Source organism: Chiloscyllium punctatum, chromosome 41 (genome assembly GCF_047496795.1).
Source record: "Chiloscyllium punctatum isolate Juve2018m chromosome 41, sChiPun1.3, whole genome shotgun sequence".
NCBI classification, from domain to species: Eukaryota; Metazoa; Chordata; class Chondrichthyes; order Orectolobiformes; family Hemiscylliidae; genus Chiloscyllium; species Chiloscyllium punctatum.
In genome coordinates, this window is record NC_092779.1 from 29954646 (window position 1) to 29977688 (window position 23043).

Consider the following 23043-nt stretch of genomic DNA (forward strand, 5'->3'; position numbering starts at 1 on the left):
TTAGTCTGAATTGAATACAACAGTTAACTTGTTCAACTTCTGATTTAGTGCCCAGCTTGTAAACTGCTCTCTCCAAGATTGTGAATTGTATTCTATTTGTCCTGTAGTGGAATTGCTCCACCTCGGAGTGGAGGAGGAGGGATTGGGAGTAAGGGATCACGTTTTTACAGCAAAGGGGTGTCTCCAGCAACTGACTCAACACGGACATCTATTTCAAACCCACTGACTCCTGCAGCTACCTTGACTAAATGCCCTCCCGCATACCCCCTCCTGTAAAAACGAGATCCCTTATTCCCAAACTCTCAGTCGCATCTGCTCCTGGGAGGAGCAATTCCACTACAGCACATCCCAGATGTCCTCTTATTTCCAGGACCGCAATTTCCCCTCCCACACAATCAACAATTTCCTCCATCACATCTCCTCCATTTCCTGCGCCTCTGCCCTCGAACCCCACCCCCACTTCTCACATTCCACCCCACCAATCTCCAGGGACAGCAAATTATCCTCTGCCATTTTTGCCAGCTACAGTCAGACCCCACCACCAAACAGATATTTCCCTTCCCACCCCCAACTGCGTTCTGCAGAGACAATTACCTCAGCAACTTCCTCGTAAGATCCACGTTCCCCACCAACCCAACTGCCACACCTGGTACTTTCCCCCTGCTGCTGCATGAGGAGCAAAACCTGCGCCCACACCTTCCCCCTCACCTCTGTCCAAGGCCCTAAAGGATTATTTCAATTTTGGCAGAGACTTTCCTGCACATCCACCCACCTCATTTACTGCGTCCATGGCTCTTGACGTGGTCTCCTCTACACTGGGGAGATCGAGCACCAACTCACAGAACGGTTCAGGGAATATATCTGGTCCACACACACCACACAATTTCACTGCCCTGTGGCCAACCACTTCAACACCCCCTCAAGGACATACAAATCCTGCCCCCTCCCCCCTCATTGCCAAATCAAAGCCACTTGCCAACTGGAGGAACAACACCTCATCTTCCCTACAACCACAATGCATCAATATTGATTTCTCCGGTTTCCATATCTCCCCACCCCATCCCAGATCCAGTCCTCCAACTTCGCACCGTCTCTTGACCTGTCCTACCTGCCCATTTTCCTTCCCACTGATCCGCTCCACCCTCCCCACTGACCTTTCACAATCATCTCCCATCTGCATCCACCTTATAGAAATTCCACCTATTTTTCCCACAACCCCACCCCCACATTTCTCTCTCAGCCCCCTTCCCACTCCACATCCCTGACGAAGGGCTTATGCCGGAAACATTGACTCTCCTGCTCCTCCGATGCTGCCTGACAAACTATTCCGGAGGATGTACAATCACTTTAACGTGTGTCTAGAGTGACACATAGGCCAAGCAGATAATGATAGCAGATTTTCTCCTTAAAGAGGCCATCAGTAAACTGAGAGTATTTTCGACAATTGATAGTGATGACATGGTTTTGAATCCAGATTTTTAAATTGAATTCAAATTGCATCATCGGTTTTTGTGGGATTCAAACCCAAGTCCATAGACCATTAAACTGGGATTCTGGATTACTAGTCCAGCAATATTACCATTGCCTTCTCTGCCAGTATTATCTCTCCTGCTATTTCTTCCCAATGCGATTATATATTTTTCTTACTTTAAAGCTTTTCAATAGTGTGCAATAGTGCAATTTTACTCTTGTTGCTTTAAAGACTTTTAATCCTACAATACATCAACACTGCTTTATTCCCTTGGCCAGAAAGACATATAAATCTCCTGGATGGCAATGCTATACGGTGCTTGTTTACCTTGTGCAAAAACAATGCTGCTTCTTTATAATGCTTACAGCAGTATTGCCAAAAGGGAGGCTTGTCCCCTTTCCACGAGTGAAACGCTGACACCTTCTTGCGGTTTATGGCATAGTAAACAGCTCCCATCCTTTTGCCCAACTTTATCAAATAAATCCTGCTGCCTGTGGACAGAAAGACTGAATGCAGTTTGCCTGACAATTCAGGCTTCCCAAATGATTCTCACTGTCCACAGGGCATCTATTATGTGTGATTGCCCTCCACTTTTAATAAAGAGTTCATTTGCTTCAATGACTTCTCCAAATGATACCTAGTTTCTGTAGCTTTATGAATTCTTCCCATCTTAACTGGGAAATTCATAAGCTTCACTTATGGATTTCCTGTTCGTATTGTGGCTGGAATAGAGTCATTGCTCTCCTCTTCTACTAGAGACAGTCTGCTTACATTTCTAAATTGCCTCTTTTATCCCACTAATTTTGGAATTGCACTGTTCTTGGCTTAAATTACTTCTGTGCCCTTTGATTTCCCTGACTGCAGCTGTGCCTTTTGGTGAATGAGTACTATGGTGTCAACACTCAATGAGCTGTAAGCATGTATTTTTATATAAACCTCAGCATTTTTAATGTATAACTGCACCACTTGTTTCAAACCTTCATCCTTCCCACCCCACAGGAGTTCTAACTTTATTCACGGAGCCTCCAATGATTGTTAACACTCTGTAACTGGCCATGTAATTGTAACCGTTCTTACAGTTTATCAGTACCTGATGTAATCTGTAAATGCCAGGTGCAACAAGTGTACAATGCCACATTGCTTCGAGCTCACACTTGCTTTGGTCATTCTCTTACCACATCTGAAATACTTTCCCCCTTGATAGCAGATTCTGTCCCCTGGAATCTTGCCATGAGTTTGTCTGCTACAGGCTGTCTGCCCGAATTCCTTGGAACTGGAAATTTCTCTTTGCTTCACTAAAATTCAATCTTTAGTTCAATCAAATATGAATCCACACTAACATGTCTATGAGCATGCAATGCCAACTGCTTCCAACGCATAGCTGGGCAGACAGTAGCTACCATCCCCTTTTACCGACTGGGATCTGCTTGCGTGCACAAGCAAAGTAACAGAGCAGTTCCCAGTGTTTCAAATGTTTTGTTAGTAAACCCTACATTTGATTCTGCTGGATGTGGATTTATTTTAAAAGTTGCAATCCAAAAACCAGGGTTTGGGGAGCATGCATTAGTCTACCTTAGCAAGGGACGGAGTGAAAAGAAAAGAATGTCAATCATAAAAAACAAACCTTATTGTCTCGGGCTTATGAGAGAATTAACAATCACTTTAAAATCATCCTATTCGTTCTTTTTGCTTGACTTAATGCACCCTGTGTTTCAATAGCACAGTTTTGAACAAAAACAAAAGAGTGGATCTTAAAACATGTTGAAGGGCTGAATTAATTTTGACTTAACATTCACGGAATGGATGTGATTTTCAAAAAATACAAGATGACAATCCAATGTTGACCTCCTCCAACTGTATTTTATTAAATCCTTTTTTGGAATATGGATGCTATTTGGCGAGGATGTGATTTATTGCCTTTGAGAAGTTTGAATAGCTGCAGTGCAGCTGGTGCAGGCTCAGCCTCACTGCTATTAGGAAGGCAGTTCCAGGAGTTTGATCCAGCGCCGGTGAAGAAACAGCAAAATGGTTCTAAAGTCAGCATAATGCCTGACTTGAGGACAATTGGCAGGGGGTGGTTATCCTCTCTGGGGGCTATCAGATAGCTCAGTGGGCTGGAAGGCTGGTTTGCCATGCAGAGTGGGTATTTCAGATGTGGTAAGAGAAGGTGAGATCGAAGCAATGTGGCATTGGTACACTAGTTGCACCTGGCATTGGGTTCAATTCCCATTGTTTACCATGAAGGTCCTGCCTTCTCAAACTCACCATTCATCTGAGGTGTGGTGATGCTCAGGGTAAACTCACCACCGATTCAGAATCAATGTTGAGGATTGCCAGGTCTGTTCCCTTTCAACGGCATATATCACAATCCAACCATACCTAGTGAATCAATAATGCAGGAATGACAAGAGATCCCAGAGAATAGTGACGGCACTCTGTAGGACATTGACTGAAAAATATAATTTAGCAAGCATGACTATGTCCAGCTATTGCTTGATCTGTCTGAGAGATCCCTCTTCCAATTTTAATGCAAGCCCTCAGAGTAAGACTTCACAGGGTGAATCTTGCCCGTCACTGCCTGCACATTCCACATTTTGTCTCATCATACCTTGGTCTCTCTCCCTATTCCTCCAATATTTTCTCATCCTTTCAACTGGCAACTTATTTCACCCTTTTTACCTCTTCAACCTAATGTTAAAACCCTCATTCTGCCTTCTGTCACCACTGGATTCAACTATTCCAACAATACCCTGGTCAGACTGCCATAAACCTCTCACTTTCCATAAACCTCAAGACTTCTGAAGTTCTGCTGTTGGTATCCTGAATTCATCAAGTCCTCACTGATGTATAATGGAGGTTTCCTACTGTCACTTGTTTAAAATATACACTTTTGGTTAAATTTCATCTTGGCCCATACAATCACATTTCTGTAGGCTACTTCAGTGCAATCATAGAGACATAGAGATGTACAGCATGGAAACAGATGCTTCATTCCAACCCATCCATGCCAACCAGATATCCCAACCCAATCTAGTCCCACCTGCCAGCACCCGACCCATGTCCCTCCAAACCCTTCCTATTCATATACCCATCCAAATGCCTCTTAAATTTTGCAATTGTACCAGCCTCCACCACTTCCTCTGGCAGCTCATTCCATATACGTACCACCCTCTGCATGAAAGAGTTGCCCCTAAGGTCTCTTTTATATCTTTCCCCTCTCACACTAAACCAATGCCCTCTAGTTCTGGACTCCCTGACCCCAGGGAAATGATTTTGTGTATTTATCCTATGCATCCCCCTCATAATTTTGTAAACCCCTATAAGGTCACCCCTCAGCTTCCGACGCTCCAGGGAAAACTGCCCTAGCCTATTCAACCTCTCCCTATAGCTCAAATCCTCCAACCCTGGAAACATCCTTGTAAATCTTTTCTGAACCCTTTCAGGTTTCACAACATCTTTCCAATATGAAGGAGACCAGAATTGCACACAATATTCCAACAGTGGCCTAACCAACGTCCTGTACAGCCGCAACATGACCTCCCAACTCCTGTACTCAATACTCTGACCAATAAAGGAAACATTATCTGAATTAAACTCCATCTGCCACTTCTCAGCCCATTGGCCCATCTTGTCAAGATCCTGTTGTAATCTGAGGTAACCTTCGTCGCTGTCCACTACACCTCCAATTTTGGAGACATCTGCAAACTTACTAACTGTACCTTTTATGCTCACATCCAAATCATTTATGTAAATGACAAAAAGTAGTGGACCCAGAACTGATCCTTGTGGCACTCCACTGGTCTCAGGCCTCCAGTCTGAAAAACAACCCTCCACCACCACCTTTGTCTTCTACCTTTGAACCAGTTCTGTACCCAAATGGCAATTTCTCCCTGTTTTCCATGAGATCTAATCTTGCTAATCAGTCTCCCTGGAGAACCTTGTCAAAGGCATTACTGAAGTCCATATAGATCACATCTACCACTCTTCCCTCATCAATTCTCTTTGTTACTTCTTCAAAAAACCCAATCAAGTTTTTGAGACATGATTTCCCATGCAAAAAGCCATGTTGACTATCCCTAATCAGTCCTTGCCTTTCCAAGTACATGTACATCCTGTCCCTCAGGATTCCCTCCAACAACTTGCCCACCACCGACATCAGGCTCACTGGTATTTGTTCCCTGGCTTGTCCTTACCACCCTTCTTAAACAGTGGCACCACATTTGCCAACCTTCAGTTTTCCAGCACCTCACCTGTGACTATTAATGATACAAATATCTCAGCAAGAGGCCCAGCAATCACTTCTCTAGCTTCCCACAGAGTTCTAGGGTACACCTGATCAGGTCCTGGGGATTTATCCACCTTTATGCATTTCAAGACACTTCCTCCTCTGTAATATGGACATTTTGCGAGGTGTCACCATGTATTTCCTTGCATTCTATATCTTCCATATCCTTTTCCACAGTAAGTACTGATGCAAAATATTAGTTTCGTACCTTCCTCATTTTCTGTGGCTCTACACAAAGGCCGCCTTGCTGATCTTTGAAGGGCCCGATTCTCTCCCTAGTTGCCCTTTTGTCCTTAATGTATTTGTAAAATCCCTTTGGATTCTCCTTAATTCTCTTTGCCAAAGCCACCTCATGTCCCCTTTTTGCCCTCCTGATTTCCCTCTTAAGTATACTCCAACTGTCATTATACTCTTCTAAGGATTCACTCGGTCTATCCTGTCTATACCTTACATATGCTTCCTTCTTTTTCTTAACCAAACCCTCAATTTCCCCATACCTACCAGACTTTCCTTTCACCCTAACAGGAATTTACTTCCTTTGGATTCTCATTATCTCATTCCTGAGGGCTTCCTATTTTCCAGCTGCCCCTTTACCTGCGAACATCTGCCCTCAATAGCTTTTGAAAGATTTTGCCTAATACCGTTAAAATTAGCTTTTCTCCAATTTAGAACTTCAACTTTTAGATCTGGTCTATCCTTTTCCATCGCTATTTTAAATCTAATGGAATTATGGTCGCTGGCCCCAAAGTGCTCCCCCACTGACACCTTAGTCACCTGCCCTGCCCTGCCTTATTTCCCAAGAGTTGGTCAAATTTTGCACCTTCTCTAGTAGGTACATCCACATACTGAATCAGAAAACTTTCTTGTACACACAATCCCTAAATTCTCCATTCCTCTAATTTGGTTTTTTGCTACTACTACCAATCCCACTCCTGAAACTCACCTGAGACACTGTGCCTTTAGCCATCCCGGGCCTGCACTCTAAAAATCTGTCCTAAACTCCACTGTGTCTCTAACCCCATCACTGCCCAACTTGGACAAAACTTTGTCACTTCTTTTAATTCCTCTACCTTTGGCTCAGCTGCCATTTATATCTAAGGATTTCTGCATGATGAGTAATGAGACTCTTGGTTTACATTAAGGGCCCACTATGAGTAAGTTGATGATCTTATTGATCATTCTCATCATTCTCAACTGGAGATCATGACCATAAAAACAGACCTTTGAGCAAATTCAAGCCAGCTCCATCACTGAACCAGGTAATGGTTTATTCATATTCCCACCTTCAATGCATACCCTTCAATACGATTTTTAGTTGGATAAATTTATCACTCAGCCTGCAATGGTCCTAGCACCCAACATCTTTTAAGGAATGTAAATTCTATATTGTTTTATTATGCCTCCAAATTTACCCCCCGTTATGGGGTGACTTTTAGCTAATGTGTGTAGCTGCTCCTGTCAGGATATTTGCTATCATTTTCTGATGCTTATCAGTCTTGCTCCATTCCTATGCAGCAACCGTAGCTCATCTGTAACTTATCTGACATTCATTATCCAACTACCTAGTTTATGCTGTGCTGCGCTTTGTCATCCAAGCAAGATCTCTGTAGCTTTACATGTCCAGTAAAACAACTGAACTAATGATTTTTTTTTCTGAGATGTTCCTTTTAAGAGTTAGCTTTTACCCTTGTAATTTCAAGAACCTCTTCATTTGTCTGACAGTCAGTATGGATTTGAGGTAAACACCTTAGCATCAACATTTCAAAGTTCTCTATTTTGTGCCTTTGATCTTTAATGTCCAGGGTTGTGAGACATAAATAAAAGTGGATAGAATGTAGCATCATAAGAGAGCGTCTTTCCTCCTTGTTACATGTTTATTGGTATCATATCCTAATATTAGTTCAGGCGAGTTTATTACCAAAGGTCTGCATCACATCTTCCATATTCTAATATCTTTTCTCCTATATAGAATATTTGCTTATTCCAATGTGCCAAAATCCACTTCAACGATTACTCTAATTTCTTCTAATGTAACCCTTCTAACCTCTGGTGCATTCGCCATTTGTCATCTTTTCGTGCTTACACTCTATCCCCATTCCAATCCGAGATTTTCTGGATTTATGATACTCTTTGATTCTGAGCATTGTGCTGTCAGCATGCAGCAAGCTTACTATATTCTTGCTTTCAATTTTTATATCTGGAAGTACACCTAATTCTCTGAATGTGTGTTGAGGACACTTTTGATGACAGTACACATCTGTGTTGTGCTGCCTTCTTCACTTGAAATGAATCAGAATACCCCACTTCCAGCTGCACGTATACTATTTGGTCTCATTAAAGACTCTAAATCTCACTTTTTTTAAAAAAACAGTCATTGTGAAATGTCATCAATACATCTAAAGTTTGGTGATGCATATGATCAAATGCATTTTCATAGACTCAATGTTCTAGTTTACTTTAGTTATTTTAAAAGTTTTCATTAGATTCCCTACAGGCCCTTCGGCCCAACCAGTCCACACCGACCCTCCAAAGAATAACCCACCCAAACCCATTTCCCTCTGACTAATGCATCTAACACTATGGGCAAATTAGCATGGTCAATTCACATGACCTGCACATCTTTGGACTGTGGGAGGAAACCGGAGCACCCGGAGGAAACCCACACAGACACGGGGAGAACGTGCAAACTCCACACAGACAGTCGCCCAAGGCTGGAATCGAACCTGGGATCCTGGTGCTGTGAAGCAACAGTGTTAACCACTGAGCCACCATTCTTAGATTAAATATTCCCTCTATCTTCCCCCAGTCTTTGTAGACTACATTTTAGAAATTTATACTTCAAAACATGCCATAATTTCTTCCTATTGGTTTTCAACAATCGCTCGAATGAAAGAGTCTTCAAGATTAATGTTTTAAAATGATTACCCTTCATTGCTTTAGGTTCGTAAGTGACAACAAATATTGAATGCCTCATCCACAGGATTTATGTTTGATAACAAACTTCTGTTATCTCAGAGTCATAGAGATGTACAGCATGGAAACAGACCCTTCGGTCCAACCCGTCCATATATCCCAACCTAATCTAGTCCCACCTGTCAGCAACCGGCCCATATCCCTCCAAACCCTTCCCATTCATATAGCCATCTAGATGCCTTTTAAAATGTTGCAATTGTACCAGCCTCCACCACTTCCTCTAGCAGCTCATTCCATACATGCATCACCCTCTGCATGAAAACGTTGCTCCTTAGGTCTCTTTTATATCTTTCCCCTCTCACCCTAAACCTATGCCCTCTCGTTCTGGATTCCCCAATCCCAGGGAAAAGACCTTGTACATTTACCCCATCCATGCCCCTCATGATTTTGTAAACCTCTACAAGGTCACCCTTCAGCCTCCGACGCTCCAGGGAAAGCAGCCCTAGCCTATTCAGCCTTTCCCTATATCTCAAATCCTCCAAGCCTTGCAACATCCTTGTAAAGCTTTTCTGAACCGTTTCAAGTTTCACAACATCCTTCCAATAGGAATGAGACCAGAATTGCATGCAATATTCCAAAAGTGGCTTAACCAATGTCCTGTACAGCCATAACATGACCTCTCAATTGCTGTATTCAATACTCTGACCAATAAAGGAAAGCATACCAAACGCTGCCTTCACTATCCTATCTACCTGCAACTCTACTTTGAAGGAGCTGTGAACCTACAATCAAAGCTCTCTTTGATTAGCAACACCCTCTAGGTGTACAAGTCCTGCTAAGATTTGCTTTCCCAAAATGCAGCATATTGCATTTATATAAATTAAACTCCATCTGCCACCCTTCAGTCTGTTGGCTCATCTGATCAAGACCCCATTGTAATCCGAGGTAACTTTCTTCGCTGTCCACTACACCTCCAATTTTGGTGTCATCTGCAAACTTACTAACTATATCTCTTAAGCTCACATCCAAATAATTTATATAAAATGATGAAAAGTAGTGGACCCAGTACCAATCCTTGTGGCACTCCAATGGTCACAGGCCTCCAACCTAAAATACAACCCTCCAGCACACCTAACCATGCCCTGGAGTTCATCTGCTTCCCTATTTGGCCTCTTGTATTGAAATAAATGCAGTTTAATTTATCACTCCTACCTTGTTCTCTGATTTGTCCCTGCCTGCCCTGACAGTTTGCCGCTCTTCTTTTCTCAATTGTACCAGTCTCAGATTGATCTCTTTCCTCACGATCTCCCTGGGTCCCACCACCACACCCCCGCCCTGCGCCTTACTAGTTTAAGTCCTCCCGAGCAGCTCTAGCAAATTTCCCTGCCAGTTTATTAGTCCCCTTCCAATTTTGGTGCAATCCATCCTTCTTGTACAGGTCACTTCTACCCCAGAAGAGATTCCCATGATCCAAAAATATGAACCCTTCTCCCCTGCACCAGCTCCTCAGCCATGAATTCATCTGCTTTATTCTCCTATTCTTACCCTCACTAGCTTGGAGCACCGGGAGTAATCCAGATATTACTATGCTCGAGGACCTCCTTTTTAAATTCCTGCCTAACTCTGTATTCTCCCTTCAGAAACTCAACCTTTTCCGTTCCTCTGTCGTTGGTTCCAATGTGTACAATGACCTCCTGCTGGGCCCTCTCCCCCGTGAGAACATTCTGCACCCCCTCTGAGACTTCATTGATCCTGGCACCAAGGAAGCAACACACCATTCTGATTTTTCGCTGCTGGCCGCAGAAACATCTGTCTGCCTCTCGGACTAGAGAGTCCCCTAACTCAATCAATCAATCAATCTATCACTTGGAACCTGACATACTCCTCATTATATTAGAGCCAGTCTCGATACTAGAAACTTGGCTGTTCACGCTACATTCCCCAAGAAATCCATCACCCTCTACATTTTCCAAATCAGCATACTTGTTTGAAATGGGGATAGCTACAGAAGACTCCTGCATAACCTGCCTGCCTCTCATACCTTTCCTGGAGTTAACCCATCTATGTGACTGTATCTGCAGCTTAGGACTGCTAGTTGGATTTGCAGCATGGCTCATTTATCTGTCCTGGAAACTACATACAGTACCTTTGTGTTCTTTGGGGTCGGAAAAAACAGGTACACATACTACGTCTGTTTAAACTCAAAACAGGTAACAGTCATTTACTGGCTCATTCTTCAGGACAACTCCCTGACCAGAGAGTTAACCTGCCTGACTTAAAACTTTAAAATGCCTGACAGTTAACTGTCAATCATTACTAACTTGTACATTTCCCATGCCAACACCTCTACTAATCAGCATGCTCTCTCATGCAGTACAACTTGTTTATCCCTGGGGTTGGTATTCCTGGGAGTTGTAATAATAAGTGCAATTGCTTTGCACAAACAGTGCACTGGAGAAACCTCTTCACATTGATCAACTCAAGCAAATTCTCAGTCACAGAATAAAATATGACCAATGCAGGTAAACAGGGCTGAATTCAAGAGACGTTTCAACTTTTGTGGTTGTGTCCTTGACCACGCAAGCCTGTGGTGAAACCACTGTTATGCATTTTCCTTGTTATGATTAAACATTAATAACTTGAAGGTGCATGAGCTACAACTCCTTTCATGTTACATGTGAACCCTGCCAAACAGGAGGATTAGTACCAATAGTGTTACACCATTAGTCACTGTGGACCAGGTCTGACTGTGTTGTAACTAGTAATACATTCTACTTTTGCTTTCCTTCACTATCAAAATACCTTTTGAGCATATCCACATGATACACTGAGTCTTCTTTCCAGCTGGAGTCCTTATCAAATAGTTCACCCCACTCAATCTCCTTTGACATGATAAGGTCCACTAAAACTTGCTTTTATAGGTTCACTTGTCACTGAAAGTAACATTAACATTTTATCTTCGTTAGCAAAATTGAGTTTTTGATTTCTTCTCTGCGCCCTATTTCAGCAAATGCTGTGATATTTTTAAACACTCTCTAGCCAACTCCTCTCTCCCCACTCTATTTAATGATTCCCTAAAATTTGACACACAGCCCAAGTATGCGATCTCTGAATTCTGACTCCCCAATTTCTCCTTAATTAATTTCAGTGATCTTCTCACCTCATATCCAAAAACTAATTCAAATGGACTGAATTTGGTCAATTCATTTGGTGCATCGCTAACGGCGAAAAGTATAAACGGAATTCCTTATTCCAATCATCTGGATAGTCTTGCTTAATAGCCCTCAATATGGTCTTTAATGTTTGATGCCTTCTTTCTAATGCTTACTGCAGCTTTGGATGGTATGCAGTGGATCGGAATTGTTTTATTCCTAAGCTATCCATAACTTCCTTGAATAATTTTGATGTAAAACTTGACACATGATCTGATTGTATATCTCCATGGGTAGTCTGTATTCAGTGAAATCCTTTTAGCTGTGACTTTGCATAATGGAATGGTCTCTGGAAATCTAAACACATGCATTACTGTCAACAAATACTGATTCCCACTTTTTCTTTTAGTATGGGTCCTATAACAATCAATTTAGACCCTTGTAAAAGCTTCCTCAAATGCAGGAATGAGTATTAAAGATGCTGGCTTTATTACTGCGAGGTCTTCCAGTTACCAGATGTACACGACATGTCTGGCAAAATTCAACTATATCATCATGCAGTCCAGGCTGGTAAAAAAATGTTTTTGTATTTGGGTTTGAGATTTTCTGACCCCCAAATGACCTCCTACTGGTAATTCATGTGCTACCTGCAACACCACCTTTCTGAAATCCACTCGTAATAGAACTCAAATTTTTGCCCATTTCTCATCTGCCTAACATGTGGTGGCCTCCATTTCCTCAAAGAGATCATTTTTAAGATAGTAACATTTGGGAATAAACTCATTCTTCTTAATGACTTTTGATACAATTGCTTCAGTTTTTCATCTTTTTGTTGTAACTCAGTTAATTTCTCTGAACCAAAAATATCCTCTTTGTCCTCCACCTGTTCTTGTTTTATCTCCACCATTTGATCATGCATGGTTTCTGATAATTCAACTTCAACTTCCTTATCTGTATTCTTTGATTTCTCCACACCCTGTTTCAACTACTGGCTTTGTGACAGTCATGAAAAATCCCAGGATATGCTTCTATAATAGGCAGAAGTGGGCACTGCAGATGCTGGAGATCAGAATCAAGATTAAAGGGGTGCTGGAAAAGCACAGCAGGTCAGGCAGCATCCGAGGAGCAGGAAAATTGATGTTTCGGGCAAAAGCCCAAAAAATGTCAATTTTCCTGCTCCTCAGATGCTGCCTGACCTGCTGTGCTTTTCCAGCACCACTCTAACCATACTTCTGTAATACCTCAGTTGCTTGAATTTCCACTGGCTTTTCACCACAGTAGACAGCACTCCTACCTGTGATCATCTGTTTGTTACCAAGGACTCTGGTGTTTCTGGAACAGTGTTCTTTCAGTAGGCCTATCACCACTTGTCTACTTTTCACTGGACACGCCAACCTCACTCTACGTAAGGGAACACTTCTCGTCTCACCATGAATTCCACATACTAGCACTTTTTCTGGCAATTGCCCTTCTGAATTACATACCTCCTTCGCTCAAAGATTTACATGATCTTGTATCTCTTAATACTGTCAGTTCACTTCCTGCCACTCCTGGCCTATTTGAGTAAACTTTAGCTTCACAAGTAAAACGATTTAAGATCTCGCATTTTCTTCTCAACGAATCTGTAAACAGGTTATACACTCTGGGCTAACTTCTTGGCTTCCACTTTTTAACCACTCCCACAAAATTCACTGGCTTATCCTGTTTTGCTACATTTATCTTCCCGACGCGGTTTCTAAACCTCCATCACTGACTTCATGTGGCCTACTTGATTGCAGTGAAAACACCAGAGTCTTTTAATCTCTTTCCCCTTCATGGGTTTCCTTTTTACCCTATGGTAGGCTATCTTCAATGAGATCAACTTTTTCCTTACCACCTCAGGATGTCCCTTTGCCCTAATTTCTATCCCTCAAGGACTGAAATTGATGTCAGAAGCCAAACTTTTATTTATGAACTAACTCAATCAGCCATTTCAGCTGATAATCTTGCAGTTTTAACTCTCTGCTCTTCCACATGAGTTTCACTACCTTGGGAAGTGAATTTCTGAACTCCTGAAATAATACTCTAACAGCAACATACGTTTGATTAATTTTTAATATCCTTATCCACCTAAAATTACTTTCAAACTCAATGTATGTTTGACCAGAGACCCCCCCCCCTTTAGATTCCTGAAATGTTGTCTGTGGGTTTCTGGCGCAAGCTCATGCACTTAAAAGATGGCTTGCTTCACCTCCTCATACACCCCAGATACCTCCTCTGATAGTGATGCAAATACCTCACTAACTCTACCTATTAAATTTGTTTGGACCAATGAAACTTTACATGGTCACTGGCCACTTCACTTGTTTAGCCACTTTCTCTCAAATGAGATGAAAAAGACCTCACACATCCTTCATCAAATTTAGGCAATGCTTGCATATATTTAAACAGATCACCACCAGGCCTTTTGCTGCAATAGATTTGCTCATCCTCAATGCTCCACTCTCTAAGCCTACTTCTCCCTTTACATCCATCCTTTTGTGCCAACTTTCTTGTCTAATTACCAACTTCTGAAGTTCAAACTCTCTTCTCTTTCTCCTCTCCCCTTTTCTTTTTCCTCTGCTTTTAACTAATTCAAACTGCTTGCTACGTTTCATGTTCAAACTGTTTCATCTGCAATTGAATTCTAGCCATTTCCAAAGATTCCAAGGCGTTTCCAACAAATTAAAATACCGTGCTATTGCCGTAATTACTTCTTTTCTCACAGACGAAGGCAACCCCAACTCCAGGTTGTCTAACAATTCCATTAGCTTTGCATTACTCACTTTTTGCAAAACTCCCAAAGTCACTTCTTCCACCCCCAGAAGTCTCTTAGTGACTGACAGAGCCATTACTACATGAAGCACCATTTGAACCAACCGAATTCAACACCCAAAACAAAAGACATTAACACCTAGCACTCACCACCTCTGAGTCCAACAATCCTAAACCCAGACTGGAATCATAAGAGTTATCCCGACAAGAGGCTCCCATCTGATGTGGACCATGCCAAACTCGCTCAAAATATTTTAAGGTATCTTAGACCCTAAATTTTTTTTTACTTTAAAAGCAGATATGAAGTGGGTGTTCAAAGTATGAAGCAAAACAGAACAATTTCATTGAAACACAAGCGAAAGAAAGTGGAATTTGAACAACCTATTCACAAAGTTAAGGAATCCTTCACTGCAGCTTGCAACATTTCTGGACTCCACATCTTGTGACTGCTACAGCTAAAAAAAAAATCTAGAATAAAACTTGAACTGGGAAAACTAGCCACTTTGCTTCCATTGTTTGGACTCTACAGCACCTCTGCTTTTATGATTGCTCTTCAAAAATAACCTTTTTAAAGTGGCAGCATTGTCACAAGATGCAAAAAAGTGACAGATGATGACTAAATGAAGTATTTGACAGAGATGCTTGGTACCCAATTTCTCAGTGTCCTGTGCCGAGGTTACCTTACAATGCTAAGTCATACTCATAGCAGCATGAAGCAGAGAGGAGTCAGTAGTAACCTGGCAAAGCACATGAGATTATGCATCTTGGGACGTGGAGCCAGGATCACAAGCCAATTTTGGGCACTGACCTCAACAACCACCTAGCTTGCCTAGAGCTGGCTTCTTTACCAACTCTTGGGAAAAATGAACTTACTTTCACTCTTGGACAGCATTCATGAGAACCTCAGGGGAGACAATGCTCAAGTTTGGTCCTACCTTTTAAACCTGATCCATAACATACCCAGTGGTGGGTGGAGGTGATGTGCAGAGGGCGAGTGATGCTCTAGAGTTGCAGGGAGTGAACTGCTGTCAGTGTGTCTTTTAAGTACAATGCCCAAATGAGAGCACCTGGAAGGTCTGGAGGGCTTTAGAAGTTCCTGTATGTAGTTATCAAACCTTTCCACTTGATAAAGTCATCAAATTGCATTTCTTTCTTTGAAGAGTTCTTTTCATCTCAGAAGCTGACCACTCATGAGTTCAGGTCAACTCCATCATGGACATGATTACTTCATTAAGGGCTTCTCCTTTTCTGTCAATATTTACAAGGAAAAATCAGTCTTCTGCATCTCCTATTCTTCAGCTTGCAGTTTTCATGACTAATAGTGGAGTCTGTACAGTGAGAGGTTCCAGGGTGTATGGGAAACTAGCCTTATTAACTGTGCCTTTGGGTGTGTCACAACCTTACTGGCCTCCACCTTCGAAGCCATTGCCCAATGAGCGTCATAAGATCTTCAGTTCTTTTCATTACTGCCAGACTTAATGCACATTAGAATGAGTGATAGCCCCACACAACTGAAAAGGTTCATTGCCTCAGTTTTGCATGACTGCTGAGTTCAGATCCCATAACTCTACTCTTGATGTGCACAGGAGAAAGTGAGGACTGCAGATGCTGGAGATCAGAGCTGAAAATGGTGTTGCTGGAAAAGTGCAGCAGGTCAGGCAGCATCCAACCCAAGCACCCCGTGGTTCAACACTTCAACTCCCCCTCCCACTCCACCAAGGACATGCAGATCCTTGGACTCCTCCATCGCCAGACCATAGCAACACGATGGCTGGAGAGGAAGAGCACCTCATCTTCCGCCTAGGAACCCTCCAACCACAAGGGATGAACTCAGATTTCTCCAGTTTCCTCATTTCCGCTCCCCTCCAACCTTGTCTCAGTCCCAACCCTCGAACTCACCTTCCTAACCTGCAATCTTCTTCCTGACCTCTCCACCCCCACCCCCACTCCAGCCTATCACCCTCACCTTAACCTCCTTCTACCTATCGCATTTCCAACACCCCTCCCCTAAGTCCCTCCTCCCTACCTTTTATCTTAGCCTGCTGGACACACTTTCCTCATTCCTGAAGAAGGGCTCACACCCGAAACGTCAATTCTCCTGCTCCATGGATGCTGCCTGCCCTCCTGATGTGCACAACTGTCTACTTGGAGGCATCAGTAAGAGCTGGAGGTTTGAGAGACAATGGCTTCCCCTGACCACATCATCCTTTTGACACGGGTGTGCAGCTTTGCAGAGAATTAAAGGATACTATGGCACTGGACTTAAAAAAACTTGTATACCTAAATTGGCAACAACACCTGGGAAAGATTCCCCTTTAAAGAGTCATTCTTTTATTGAATAAGAAGCTTGCTGCTTCATGGTAATGTGTATCTGGCAAATTTAAGTCTTTCTTCCTATACCTTCCTCTTACTTTCCTAAAGGTCATTGTAGCTTCAAATAAAATGTGATGCTGCTATTTGTGCATATAAATTAGTCTTTCCTATTTATTTTGCCCAGTTAAGCCCTTATGTTCTGTAAATCTTGTGCTTCTAATTTCGAGTACTGCTTATAATCATGTAAAAATCTAATTGTTTAGACTTTAAGGTTAAATTTATTGGATCGATTATGACACAGATACTACTATTGAGGTACTGAAATTCAGGCTACAGTCCAAAACCCCATATCCATTAGCAAAAGCCCAATTGATCTCTAAACGAAAAACAAAAACAAAATAAATTATGGTAATTACAGATAAAGCCAACAGAAACAAAAGTGAATTTGTAAGCTCTTATTTATACATACAAGTAATGAAGTAGAAATATAATGCAGCTTTAAATCACAATTACATGATATCTTAAATATGTAAAACACAAAAAAATCATTCAAATCCTGCAAAATCGCATTGTTCAACATCTTCAGCACCAAATAAAGTTTCATGATCATCAGGATGAATGATATCACCACACGGATCCTCTTCATCTTTGCTGTCCGTAGTTAACGGTAGTACATCATCAGCTTCTTCTTCTTCATCTATGTCATCCCATAGATAATAGCCCTCTGTACCATCCAATGCATTTGAAATTCCATATTTGATAATGGAGTCAACTTTTATTTCCTACTACGAATCAACAATCCATTCACATATCTGTGGCAGTGATGGAGTTTACATACTGCCTCCTTTTGTGTATGTTTTATTTTCTCCATCATGCATCCAGTTATTTCACTTCATTCTCATTAAATGGCTTATTGATAGCAAACACCTACTAGTTGCAAGACAGCTAGGTCTGCAGGGAATTACAGCTACGTCAGTGCTATGTGATCAGGTGTTATCAACAACATTCTTCACTGGATGTGATCGACACTGGTCCCTGAGAAGCAAACTCTTCCTTGTGTAGTCCATCAGGTCATAAATTCCAAACTTTCTTTATCAATTTTCTACATCCACCTTCATCCATCCAGCCTTGTGGATGCATATGGATGACAATTCCTTTTGGAAATTTGTCCTTTGCCAAAGCTTTTCTTTTAAAGCAGCCATCTGCTTTAAACTTTGTTCTCGTATGGCAGATGGCACTAACTAAAATAAACCTACTTTTCTCATGGCCAGTGGTTTTTACAAATACTGTTTTTTCTCCTTTTTGGTTGACAATTCGATTCTGCAGTATGCAGCAAGTAATAGGCATTCCATCCAGGTTTCTAGTGCACGTTAACTTGTAGCATACCTTCTGCTGATTTCTGATTACAAACTGGTGAAACTAAGAACTTGTCTTCTAGGTCAGCAGGTAGATTTGTGCAATCGGAATTCTCTGCCAAAGTACTAAGTCATGCCTTCTCAGGAACCTTGTGCACCATCCAGCACTTCCCTTAAAAATCAGAAATTCCATTCTTTTCCTATAGTTCTATGCACAGATTCAGATGGGTTCATAGCTAACACGTTTTCCCTTTTGACGATTTAAGTACCCACTCAAAACTTTTTTTCTCCAGTTGTGGACACTTGCTAGGTTTACCTCTGTTGGCTCATCTTCATTTTAGTATTGTTTGAAGTTAGTTTGGTATCTTTCTCTAGTCTCAGGTTTCTCCGAAACACAAAATTCTCTTGCTGCTACATAGTTACTAGTCTTCTCTGCAACTTCAAAAACTGTCAGTTTAAACGCTGCTGTATTTATTTTGTTTATTCTGGGGGTATTTCTACACAAAATGGCGAAATTTCAAAACCTCAAAATAGGTATGTGACTATTCCATGAGATTAGTTGTAACCTGACTGACCTGATGTGCTTAAACTTTCTTGCCAAGTTGGTGTGAATTGTACATCAAATCACAATAGCACAAAAAAATTTCATTTCCTCATTGTAACATTTCTGTATAGGATACCTTGACTCACAAATGTTGATCTTTTGTTATCTGTGAAGAACTAGGGTCAACTTTTACATGAGATATGGAAAATTCCAGATTTTTTGGCCAAAACTAGGGGGTCGACTTTTACAGGAGATTGACTTCTACTCATGTATACACAGTAGTTTGTAAATTCTTAGAGAAAGCTAATTAACTATCTGCAAAACCTTCAGCCAAATTATAATACACATCGTTGCTTTAAATCCTTTCAGTAAAAAACACTCTTTTGCCATCACTATTTTACAGTGTAATGGGCCTCATTCAGAGCAATGTAATCTGAGATGTGCAACTGTCAAATCACAAAGCAGAACTAAAACTACTTTAATTGTGCTTGTGGATGTCTCCACATGGTAATGCACTGCATCTACCCATTTAAACATTGTACAGCTATTATTTATCTATGCGTCAATAACAGCTCAAATCCCCAAGCCTTAGCTACACTGCTTAAAATCTATTATATTTAGCCAAAATATATATCTGAATTATTAATTATACCTCCAATTGTTCACCCACTGCCAAATCCATAATCAATTAATTTTGACATCCTTTTACACTCAGTTCATTTTATTCCATTGTTCTTCCGACAGTTAAATTCAATTGATTTTCTGTTGCTTTTTTTAAAAAAAAATACATTTCTTTTTAACAAAATTCACAAGATCTAGCTATTGTTAGCAACACTTTCAAATTTCAACAAAGTGCAAAGTGTCTTAAGAAAAATAAATCTCAAGGCACAATGCTGGTGTTAACAATAGGTTCTGTTCAATGAATATTTTGTATTTCACAAGCACGTTCCCAAAGATGCAACACACTATAGTATGTGGTGCTCTCAGGATAACCTGAATGGTACAATAACCTTCCTTCTCCAAGGGAATCAACAGTATAGAATGTGTAGCTGGATTAATTCATGCTCTTTCTCAGCTATATAAAACATTAGTTTCCTTTTCTTGCTAATAAAAATTAAGTAAATCTGATGAGGTCTTAACTGGATTTGAGAGGCTTTAGGCTAAATATTGCATACACTCACTCCAAGTGGCAGCCCCCAGCGTTAAGTTTTGCATTGATGGAAACCTATATACATCATTTTAAGTGCTTCCAGTACAACAAAATTTTCTACAATTTATATCTCGGCAAAATATTGAAAAAATAACAAATAACACTGAACCACATCCATATATTTACTGATATAAAAAGATCTGGATTCATCATTTATGCCAGTTTTTTTCTTATCAATAATAGCTCCTTCTACCTTTAAGAATTTTATTTCCCTATTGGAGCAGGATGCAGAGGTAACAGAGTCAGAGTCTTGGAGATATACAGCACAGAAACAGACCCTTTGGTTCAATTCCTCCATGCCAACCAGATATCCTATATAAATCTAGTCCCATTTGCCAGCACCTGGCCCAATCGCCTCCATTTTCTCTGGCAGCTCATTCCATATACACACTACCCTTTGTGTAATAAAGTCACCCCTTAGGTCTCTTCTATATCTTTCCCATCTCACCCTAACTCTATGCCCTATAGTGCAGGACTCCCCCACCCAGGGAAAAGACTTTGGCTATTCACCTTATCCATGCCCCTCATGATTTATATAAAACATCGAGGAGGTCACCCCCTCAGCCTCTGACTCTCCAGGGAAAACAGCCCCAGCCTGTTCATCCTCTCCCTGGAGCTCAAACCCTCCAACCCTGGCAACAATCCTTGTAAATCCTTTCTGAAACCTTTCAAGTTCAAACCTTTCATAATTCCAAGGCTGTACCCATGGGTCCTAGTATCCCTGCCTGAAGGAAGCAACTTCCCAGCATCCACCCTTTCTAATCCATGCATTATCTTGTAAATTTCTATTAGATTTCCCCTCAACCTTCTAAACTCTAATGGATACAATCCCAGGATCCTCAGCCATTCATCATATGTTAGACCTACCATTCCAGGGATCATCCTGACAGAAGGATGTTAATCTGTTAGTAGCTGTTCCAAGAAGATTTACTGAATTAACACCTGAAACGAGCAGACTGCGTGATAACGAAAGGGTAGACAAGCAAGGCCTGAACCCTCTGAAGTTTAGAAGAGTCACAGGCAACTTAATTGAAACATAAAAAATTCTGAGAGTGCTTGATGGATGGATGTGGAAAGCATGTTTCCTCTTGTGGAAGAGTCTAAAGTAAGGGATCAGTTTAAAAACAATGGTGCACCTACTTAAACAGAGATGAGGAAACATTTCTTTTCCTCTGAAGTTTGAATGCCTTTGGAATTCCTTTCTTCAAAAGGCAGGGGATGCAGAACCTTTAATTATTTTAATGCAGTGGTAGGTAGTTAAATGAGTTTTGAGAAGATTTGTAGCTCAGGTGGAGATTCTGGATGTAGGCTTGGAAGGTTCATTTTCAGACGTTTCATCACCTTCAGTGAGCCTCCGAATGAAGCACTGCTGGTGTTTCCTGCTTTCTATTTATGTTTGGGTTTCCTTGGATTGGTGATGTCATTTCCTGTGGTGACATCATTTCCTATGCAAAAGAAATGGTCCTCTTTTACTAGTAACCTTACATACAGATCAGGAAGGACACCATTTGGACTGGACAACGCATCCATCCTAGGACAAGCCAAACAGAGATATGCACAAGAATTCCTAGAAGCATGGCATTCCAAGTGGAATTCTATCAACAAATACATTGACTTGGATTCCATTTACCACCCCCTGAGAAAAAGAACAGGAAATGACATCACCAACACAAGGAAAACCAAACATATAAATAGAAAGCAGGAAACACTGGCAGTGCTTCATCCAGAGGCTCACTGAAGAGGTTTCCTCGTATGGTGACGAAACGTCTGAAAATGAACCTTCCAGCTCAGCAAGCAAACCTACATCCAGAGTGGTAGATAGTTTCTTGGTTACCAAGTAGATGAAAAATAAATTAGGGATATGCAGGACCATAGTATTGACATTAAAATCAGGCCAGCCATAACATTATTGAATGGTGGAAAAGCTCAAAAAGACTGAGACACCCACTCTTGTTCATGCATTTTCTGGCTCAGCATCTTTTAGAAAGGGAAATAATTCATTTTGCTTAGTGATCTTAGTACCAACAAGACTTAGGTCAATCCCACGAGACTCTTGGCAGTCACATTTATTTTTAAAACAATTAAATCAATCCATAGCCCAAAAGAGGTTCATGAAATGAATTTAGTAAGCTGAGGAAATGTTAATTTCATCTGATAAGATTAAATAAACTCCCCATGTCTCACTTTACCTTGGCAACACAATTGAAGGAAGGCAAACATTAGTACATTAATACATTCAGCATCGTTTAGATTACATTACAGTGTGGAAACAGGCCCTTCGGCCCAACAAGTCTACACCGACCCGCCGAAGCGCAACCCACCCATACCCCTACATTTATCCCTTACCTAACACTATGAACAATTTAGCATGGCCAATTCACCTGACCTGCACATCTTTGTGACGGTGGGAGGAAACCGGAGCACCCGGAGGAAACCCACGCAGACACGGGGAGGACGTGCAAACTCCACACAGTCAGTCACCTGAGGCGGGAATTGAACCCGGGTCTCAGGCACTGTGAGGCAGCAGTGCTAACCACTGTACCACCATGCCGCCCTCATTATCAAACCTCTCAGATTAGATTCGATTCGATTCCCTACAGTGTGGAAACAGGCCCCTTCAGCACAACAAGTCAACATCAACCCTCCGAAGAGTAACCCACCCCCAGACCCATGAACAAAAGAAAAAAAAAAGCTGGTCAGTGCATTGAGTACTGATTTATTGTACCCTTCAAAACTGAAGCAGAGATTGATTTTTGATTAGGGCAGAGATCACATCATACAAAGGGTATGATGACCATGTTTTTCTCAGCTGCTTTTAAAAAATCACCTGAAGGAGTTGAGGAATTGTCCACAATTGTTTCTTTAGTAGTTTGGGGTTTTCCCTTTTGTCTCGAAAGACGTTACCAGATGCAAGGGGCTAGAAAGGGACGGGATGGTTCGTCATGATGCTCTCGCTTTGGAGAAGCTAGATTCACATGCTCACTTTACCACCCAGTCAATTCCATTT

The 23043-nt window shown here is 41.4% G+C and overlaps 1 protein-coding gene across 1 annotated transcript in view; it reads right to left on the reverse strand.

Moving 5' to 3' along the window:
- Nucleotides 1–23043, reverse strand: part of dap (death-associated protein) — an 86249-nt gene that overhangs the window by 52067 nt on the left and 11139 nt on the right. The window lies entirely within an intron of this gene.